General features: G+C 44.4%; 1 non-coding gene across 1 annotated transcript; it reads right to left on the bottom strand.

The window, feature by feature from the left end:
- Nucleotides 1-232: 232 nt before the first annotated feature.
- Nucleotides 233-304, bottom strand: TRNAE-CUC (transfer RNA glutamic acid (anticodon CUC)). The gene has a single exon. It is a non-coding gene; the product is annotated as a tRNA-Glu (tRNA).
- Between the last annotated feature and the right edge of the window lie 9,051 nt (nucleotides 305-9,355).

Raw genomic sequence — 9,355 nt, 5'->3', positions numbered from 1 at the left:
GTCTTTGCTCTTTGACTTGCGGATGGCAGAGAGCTCTGGAGCATGCTCTTTAGAGTCAGAATCCTGGCCTGGCCATTTACTAGCTGTGTGACCTCGGGCAAGCCCCTTGACCTCTCTGAGCCTCCAGTGGTTCATCTGTATCCTGTAGATCTTAACACTTCATATCTCTTGGCTTAAATTTTTTTTTTTTTCTTTTTAATTTGGCCACGCCGTGGAGCTTGTGGGATCTCAGTTCCCCGACCAGGGATTGAACCTGGGCGCCAGCAGTGAGAGCGCTGAGTCCTAACCACTGGACCACCAGGGAATTGCCTCTTGGCTTATTTTGAAGGTGAAATGAGATGATGCATGGAAAGCTCTTAGCACAGAGTCTGGTACATAGCAAACCCCTAATAAATAAGAGCTAATATTATTACTACTACTATTATTATAATTTAACTTAAACCTGGACCCACACTGATTTCCCTGTGGGGGTTCATTGGTTTAGAAGTGAGTGTGAACAAAATGCATTCTGGAAGTGCTCCCTTAAAATTTCTCTTGAAACGTCCCCGTTCAGAGCCCTGGAAACAAATACCGTGTCCTAATATTCTGGAGCCACATTAGTGACTTTGAACTCTAGGTAAGTTTATTTATTTTTTTTCTTGTCTCTTTGGAAGGGCCCTGCTGATTTAGGGCATCTCCAGATCAGAGGTGTAAACTGAAATTCTGGGCTCTGGAGCCAGAGCTGGCTGAAGTTTTCCCTTTGATGTGTGCCTTTCTCCTTGAGCTGGGTGGACCCCAGCTGGACACATACTAGGCACTCAATTAACATGTGTTGAGTGAGTGGCTGGAGGAGAGGGGGGCTTAGCCAATAGTCATCCTGGAGGATGTAATAGTATGATAAAAATAAGGACACTAAAACGGGTCATTTTCGGGGCGCTTAGGTATTCTCTGCAAGGCCACAGCCTGGGTGCTGTGCATGGATTTTTCATTTACTCCTCAGGAATATTCTATGAGGGAGATACTATGATGCCCTCTTAAGAGATAAGAACATTGAGATTTAGCCTGAGATCCCGTTAAAGGACTGAGCCTGGATTTGAGCCCAGGGGATCTGATTAAAGAGCTCTTGGGGACTTCCCTGGTGGTCCAGTGGTTAAGATTCTGAGCTTCCAGTGCAGAGGCCGTCGGTTCGATCCCTGGTCAGGGAATTAAGATTCTACGTGCTGTGCAGCGTGGCCAAAAAAACCCCCCCCAAAAAACCCTCTTGCATCTGTGTGCCAGGTCATAGGTCACCTGACTCAGCCGTCCAAACATTAGAGCTTTGACTTGGCCTCATGTTGAAGTCCCCAGGTAGCTACTCTGCTCCCTTTCAGTCTGGAGTGATCCAGGTGGAAGCATGAAAGGGGAACAGCAATGTTTCAATCCCCTCTTTTTTATAGAAAGGGAATAGATTACATAGACCATGGTCTTAAGGAATTCCACAAAACCTTTAAAAAGGATGAGACAGATTTTCATTGTTGAACAATTGTATACGTTACGTATCTAAGTTTCTATATGCAAAGAGAAAAAAATTCTGTAAGAGACATAAACGCCTATTTAAGAGATGGTTAAATTTTATGTGTATAATTTTAGCTTAAAAATTATACTTATTTTTAAAATTTAATTTATAGTTTTAAATTAAAAAATAAATCAGAACGTATAAAAGGATATACAGTGAAGATGGCTTCCTTCTCTTTGTCCAGAGATACCCTGGTCACCCAAGGAGCAAGAAAAGCTTTCAATTTCTTGTGTGTCTTTTTAGAAAGAGTTAATTATCAGAGACTTCAAGTAAGAGGAAGAGAATTTTCCTTTTAATGCATATCTGTTTTGTATCCATTGTTGAAGTTTTTGACAACAAGCTTGGTATAAAGAAAATTAAAGTTAATAAAATAATAATCATTCTGCCGAGGGGACTGGTTCAATCCATGGTCAGTGAACTAAGATCCCGCAAAGCCCAAGACATGCTGCACAGCCGAAAAAAATAAAAAACCCAAACAAACAAACATAATCATTGAAGGACACAAATACTCTCCTTTCAACCATATGCTATGTCCCAGCTTCAGAAGCAGGTGCTAAGAAACTGTCCTCTAATTGGGACAGCTAGCTGTGTTCTCTGGTTCTCCAGGAGCTACAACAGTTGATACTTCAACTCCAACAGAGGAGAAGATCATGGGGAGGCCTTTGATCTCTGGTCCCATCACCTTGGTCTGTCCCCATGGCAACCACCCTGCCTCTGGTGGTGGAGAATGTGCCACATTGTTCCACCATCCCCACCTTCATTCCACTTTAATTACCGGTGCTTGTTCCATCCCAGGCTTCATTTGCATTTGATGAGCCAGGGAGACATGCCTGTGGATAAAGTGACTCACTTTCCTCCTCGCTGTCCTCCGTTCCTTTTTTTGCCTGCCCTCTCGGGCTACGAGATGCCTTCATTGCTCTCGTGGGCCTGGGTTCACATCTCTGTTATCTTTGTGAGTGGGTCCTATGAACCCTGTATGGGAGTCACTTTGTACCGTAGAACCTCAGTTGGCTCACCTGTATAATGGGGATAAAAGTGGGACCCACTTCTTAGAGCTGAAAAGTAAATAGCTTCAAAGCCCAGTGGCTGGCACATAGTAAGTGATTAATAAAGGCGACATGTCCTTATTAAGCAAGACACCTAGGGACCTGGTTGACTTGGTTATTGGAGATTTGGTTATTGGAGTTGACCTCTCAGTAGTGGTTGAATTTTATTGTCAGTCTTTATCTATGTATCTATCTATCTATGTATCTGTCTATCTATGTATCTATGTATGTATGTATGTATCTATCTATCTATCTAGTGATCTATCAATCTATCTTCTGTGTTCTGGCTAGATGACCTTTCTCTGTGACACGCACCCAACGGCTGTCTGTCTCCACTGAGCCCATCCTTTCCTGCTTTTTCTCACCCCCAAGCCTTTGCATGTGTTATTCCCACTGCCTTGAGTGTCCGTTCCTGTCCCCTCATCCCTGGTTAACTCTGCTGAGATGTTACTTTCTCCACGGTTCTTACTTCACCAAAAAGTCCACCCTAGCAGCTCCGGTATCTTAGTATTTATCACATTGTATCGAGATTGTCCACTTCCTTACCTTTAATCCCCTCCCTCAGCCTGTGAGCACCTGGAGAGCTGGTCCTTTGTCTGTCCAGTGTTAATTCCCCAGTAGAGTATATTATCTAGAAAGTTCTCAGTAGATATGTGGATACATTCATATAACACATATTTTTTGAGCAGCTGCTGTGTGTCAGGCATTATAGTCATGAGCAAAACGAGAATCCTTACCTTCAGAGAACTTATGTTCTTTTTTTTTCTTTCTTTAAAAAAATTATTCATTTATTTATCTATTTATCTTTTACAGTAGGTCCTTGTTGGTTATCTATTTTATTTTATTTTATTTTATTTATTTATTTTTTTTTTGTGGTATGCGGGCCTCCCTCTGCTGGGGCCTCTCCCGTTGCGGAGCATAGGATCCGGACGCGCAGGCCCAGCGGCCACGGCCCACGGGCCCAGCCGCTCCGCGGCATGTGGGATCCTCCCGGACCGGGGCGCGAACCCGGTTCCCCTGCATCGGCAGGCGGACGCGCAACCACTGCGCCACCAGGGAAGCCCCAATGGTTATCTATTTTAAATACAGCCGTGTGTACATGTCGATCCCAAACTCCTAATCTATCCCTCCCCCTAACGCTTCCCCCCCCTGGTAAACATAAGTTCATGGAGAGCTTATGTACTAATGTTGGGGGATGAATGGGCTCTAGAACACCTGCCCATCAGCAGCACGGAACTTCTTGTTGTGGCCCAGGCACACCTGGTGTTCGCATCTCTGTGCATCTGTACGTGCTGTTCCCACGGCTTCTAGCACCCATTCTCCTGTGTCTACTTAACCCCGACACCAAGGCTGGGGTATAAATCACTGTGGTAGGTCCCTGTGTCTGTGATCCCCTTGAACTTTGAAAATTCCATCAAAATAGGGTCTTGGGTGTGTGGGCACCTTCTGGAACGTGGGCCCCCAGGGAACCAGGGGACTGTCTCTCCCTTGCCCCCTGCACCTCCAGGACCCAGGTCCCCGCTTGGCAGTGAGAAGGTCTTTAGCAAACATACGCTAAAGAAAGAGAGAAATCATGTTCTCACTCTCTCTGCTTCTGACCGAGGAAGGATTTTGTTTCCAAGGCCCTTTTGCACAATTCTGATCTCATCCACTGCTTGACGATGTGATCATTTTAACTTTCAGAGACTGCTGGGTGAGGCCTGGCCAGGGGCTCTGGGATTATCCAGAAACATATTTCTATAGAAGTGCCAAGTGACCTGGTGGGACTTGCAGGGTCCAACGATGCTAAATAACATGTACTTTGTTTATTAACAACATTGATTTTCTGTTAAAAGGGGCATTCCTTTCCCACATAGAGAGTTGAAGTTTAAATGAAGTTTTGTCGAAAAACAAGCATTTATGCCATAGATGCACAACTGGAAATTTTAGGGGGGGCGGTAAGGGGGGATTGATCCAAGGCTTAAGGGGAGGTGGGGATGGGTATCGAACAGGGAAACAAAATAGAAAGGGAAAAATCTGGGCAGGCTGCCTTCCTCCCTGGGCAGGGCTTGGAAAGATCCTGTCTGTGGCCACGCTATTTTGCACGATTGCATCTGGTGAGGTCCCAGCTGGCTCTTCTGCAAAGTGACTATGTTTCTGAAAGGGGGCATTCTGCCTAGGATCCAGGGCTCCTAACTCCTATTCCAGTGCTCTTTTCTTTACCCCATATGGTCTGTCAACCCAAGGGCATGAGCAAAAACCCAAGGGCGTGCTCTCAACCCAAGAGCAAAAAAGAGATTTCTCTTTTTTTGCATCAAAGATGGTGGTGGAAAAAAAGAATTAGTTTTCCGAGAGCCACAGATAAGCTTACTGGACTCCTCTTGTGTGCTGTATAAAATGTAAGTCTAGTGCAGGGGTAGCAAACTCAAATATCTTCTAGGGCTGGGCAGGTAGCACAAATGAATGATGCTGATCAAAGATGTATTAGATGGGGAACTCCCTGGCTGTCCAGTGGTTAGGACTCCACGCTTCCACTTCAGGGGGCCAGGGTTCGATCCCGGGTTGGGGAACTAAGATGCTGCATGCTGTATGGTGCGGCCAAAAAAAAAAAAAAAGATGCATTAGATGGGATCCTGGCAGGAAACAGATGATACCCTCCCACCGGGCCATGTGATGGAAGGTTCCTCAAGGGACTGTTTACAGATGTTTGTGAAGGATGAAGGGAACTAAGGAGGTAGAAGAAAACCAAGAGCAATAGTGAAGTACCCTGAGACTAGTAACACGTGGGGGCACTTACCTCCCCTAGGCTGAAAGAGAAGTTACTGAGGAGGGCGATTCTGTGGAGAGGCCCTGGTACGGACCCCTGACCTCTGGTAGAGGGACTCAGCCCACCTGCTATGACTCTTTGACCCCACAGGGAGGGAGCTGGGGAATATATACCCCAGGTTCACTCACACCCATATTTCCTCTCCATTTCTCTTGTTGGCCAAGTCCAACTTGAAGCCAAAGAAGGGACCCATACAGATCTGTAAGGATACATCTCCAGGGCCAGAGAGTAGGGTGGGGACGGGTGGTGAGTGGCTCTAGAGGGACAAATGGAAGATCTTTAAGATGGTACATAGGATGGTATATAGGATAGTTTCATTTCCACAAAGAAATAGATACCTTATTCCCTGTAAAGCATGGCCTTCTTAGTTTACCGTAATTTCTCCCATTCTTTAAAATGGTAATAACAACAACAATGTCAACAATAACAAGATAACAGGGAATTCCCCTGGCAGTCTGATGGCCTGGGTTCGATCCCTGGTGGGGGAACGGTGCGGCCAAAAAAAAAAAACCAAACCAAAACCGAAAAAACAATAACAAGATAACATCCACGGACCAACCCTTAGAGAGTTGTTGTGAGGATTAAATGAATTAATTCATATAATGAGCTTAGAATATTCCAAGTAAGTGTTAAGTTTTTGTTTTGTTATTACACCATCATGATCCTTTGTTTCTCTACTTTTGAAAGAGAAGTGGGTGTAAGACCTATCTTCCTGTCCCGTTAATTCTTCTGTAAGTAAAACAACACTGAGAGGTCAGTGGTAAAGAGCAACAGGCTTTGAGGCACAATGTGAGGAGACACTAGGGAGTGGTGTGGACTGTGGCAAAATGCAGCATCCTGTCTCAAGGGACCACCCGCCACTCAGCTCTAGCCAAGGTAGCCTTGTAGGAATATAGGCTGAGTGTTGCCAGAACTTTCAAGTTTTCCAGAAAAGCTGAAAAACTGCAATTTTTATGTGAAAGCTTCTGATTTTTCAATGTTGGCAGAGGATTCAAAATTTTGAAAATATATCTTCTGAGCCAACACTCTATGAGCCAAATAAAACAGGTCTGGGGTCTGGATCCAGCTCACATGTAGCCAGTTGTGATCTTTGGTTAAGCTTATGCCTGTGGACCAGAGGAGGCTGTTGGCTTTTCCAGGGAGAAAGAGTATGACCTTGGCTCCTGGCAGAAGCCTCTTTAGCGAGGTCTGAGCTGAAAGACCAGAGATAAGATTAATGCATGCTTGACCTAAAACATAAGAACTGGAAGGATGCATAGGAAGGGGACGACATTTAGCGGACAGTGAGGGCAGGGTGGGCTTTCTCATTAAAGGATCACATGGGCTGGATTTTACCAGAAGCCTGTACAGTTCTGATACCACTTTCATGAGCCCAAGGTAGCGAGACTCTTGGTTTCATCTGGATGACTCCATGAAGTGATTTTCATTCTGTTCAGTTTTTTTTTTTAATGTTATTTTTGGGAGCAAGGAAAGATAAAACCTGACTCCCTGACATTATATAAATCGAGGAATTAACATCAGCAGGCATCCCGTGATTCTTCTTAGGAGAAACCAGACTGCAGGCAAGGCTACCCCATGCTTCAGGGCTGTCCAACTTAATACACCTCTGGAGTGGGTTCAAGCTCTCCTTCTGCTTCCTTCCCTTAAAAAAATAAAAATAAAAATGCCGATTTGAATTCCCCATCTTTGGAGAGAGATGGGAGCACACAATCGTGTATAGAAACCCTCTCCCTGCACACACATCTGTTATACACATTGCCACAGTGTCCTCTGCTTGTTCAACAATGAACAAAATTATTTCCTCTCATTACTTCCCATGTTGCTTCAAAACCGCACTCGGAAAAATAAAACCACTGAAGGGGGCTTGGCCAATCAAACGTCCTTGCTGGCCCAACTTTCTGAATTTAGGGTCTGGGGTGTGGTGGGTAAGGGGAAGGCGCAGGGGTGCAGGAGGTGGGAGGTGCGGGGACGGAGGTTGGCTGCGGGCGAGGGAACAGCGCCGTAGTTGTGATGGATTGCTATTACTTCGTGTGTGTCTTTGTGTGTGTGGGTGTGTGTCCATGCATATGTCTGTACAAATGTCTGTGTGACTGGGTGTCTGTCTGATTATCTACTTGTGTCAATTTATGTCCTGTGTGTCAATTTATTTTATTTTATTATTTAATTTAATTTTAATTTTATTTTATTATTGTTTTCCAGCTTTATTGAGATATTATTGACATGTAACCCATGTTAGTTTAAGGTGTATGATGGGATGATTTGATGCACGACTATATTGTGAAATGATTACCACACTAAGGTTAGTTAGCACCTCCATCCCCTCACATAATTACCTTTTTTTTCAGTGTATGGTGATAACACTTAAGATCTACTTTCTTAAACAACTTTCAAGTATATAATACAGTATTGTTAACTATAGTCACCATGCTGTACGTTAGATCCTCAGGATAGATCCGCTCTTTCCTTTACGTGAGCTGTATCCCTCTGAGGAATAAGGTCATTTTGTGAATGAAGAAATGGAGGCCCCGAATGGCTAAGATGTTTGTCCAAGGTCACACAGCTAGTAAGCAATAAACATGGCATGCAAACACAGATCCCTCTGGCTTCAAGGACAATTCTTGTCACCACTACAGTTTCGCTGCGGTAGGCACACGGGTACTAAGGAGATGTGGAGGGGGTTGGCTATGAGTAGGAGAGGTTGGTAGGTGAGGTAGGGTTGGCTGAAAATAAGGACTCTGGCTTTGGGAGAGGTCCTATTAGAACTCCTGAGTGTTCAGAGTGACAGAAAGATACTCAAGCGCCAATGAAAGAAGACCAAGAGGAAGGGGTATACAGGCTGCCTGGGTGTTTCCTTAGAACATTGGAGATTTTTCTCTTTGCCTCCCAGAATACATCATGGCACACACCATCTTTTTTTTTTTTTCTTTTGGCTGTGCCACGTGACCTCGACCAGGGATCAAACCCATGCCCCCTGCAGTGGAAGCACGGAGTCTTAACCACTGGACCACCAGGGAAGTCTCGGCACACGCCATCCTGTTGTATTTTTGTAGATTTGAGGATTATGGAGCTGGGAGTAGCATGTGGAGACTTGGGCTGCCAGGAAGCCTCAATAAACTCTGATATCATTTTGTCTGTCTCTCCAGGGAACAAACCAGAGTGTTCACTTAGGCAGACAGATCTGTATTTCTTGTGAAGCACCAGGAATTAGGCACCAGTTTCTTGCTTAGGTCTGAAAGGTGAGGAAAGGGCAACCTGCCGCTTAGGCAGTGCTTGAAGGTACTTGAGGTAGTGAGCCTCCCGTCCCTGGAGGCAGTCAAGCAGAGGCTGCACTGTTCCATGGAAGGGTGTCTTCTGTTGGGTAAGACGTTGAACTAAATAATCTTTGAAGTTCTTTTTAATGCCAAATTCCAAGTTTCTGAGACATTAAGGAGTTGGTTATATTCAGGGCAAAGCAACTGAGATATGTGAGTATCTACCACTTCTTCTGAGGCTTAACCACCCAAGAATCATTTGGCAAGATTTTTTTTTAACCCTTGAATTTCAGTAATCCCATTTTTGGTCTTAACTCAGGCACAAAAGTCAGCATATTCAATCGATGAGGCATTTGATTTGCAAAGACAGTAAAATGGAGTGGTTCTGAGCGGGAGTTAAAATCCTGCTATACCATTCACTAGCTAAGTGACCTTGAGCAAGTGACTAAACCTCTCTGAATCTCTGTTTTCCCGTCTGTAAAATAGGGCCAGTAATAGAACCTACCCCATAGTGTTGACATGATGGTTGAATGAGACACTTACTCCCTGTAAAGCCTTATCATAGTGCTTGATACAGGGTAAGCACTTCATACATATTAACTATTATTATTATTTAGTCATTAGATATTAATTGAGGACCAATTAGCTGTCAAACCTAGGGAATCATCAGCAATATGTAGAAAGAAAAATTCTTCTGAAAACCCTTATCTTCCTACTC

This window comes from Physeter macrocephalus, chromosome 19 (assembly GCF_002837175.3).
Source record: "Physeter macrocephalus isolate SW-GA chromosome 19, ASM283717v5, whole genome shotgun sequence".
Taxonomy (NCBI): Eukaryota; Metazoa; Chordata; class Mammalia; order Artiodactyla; family Physeteridae; genus Physeter; species Physeter macrocephalus.
Note: the sequence above shows the minus strand (reverse complement) of the source record. Positions and strands in the feature narration are given on the sequence as shown.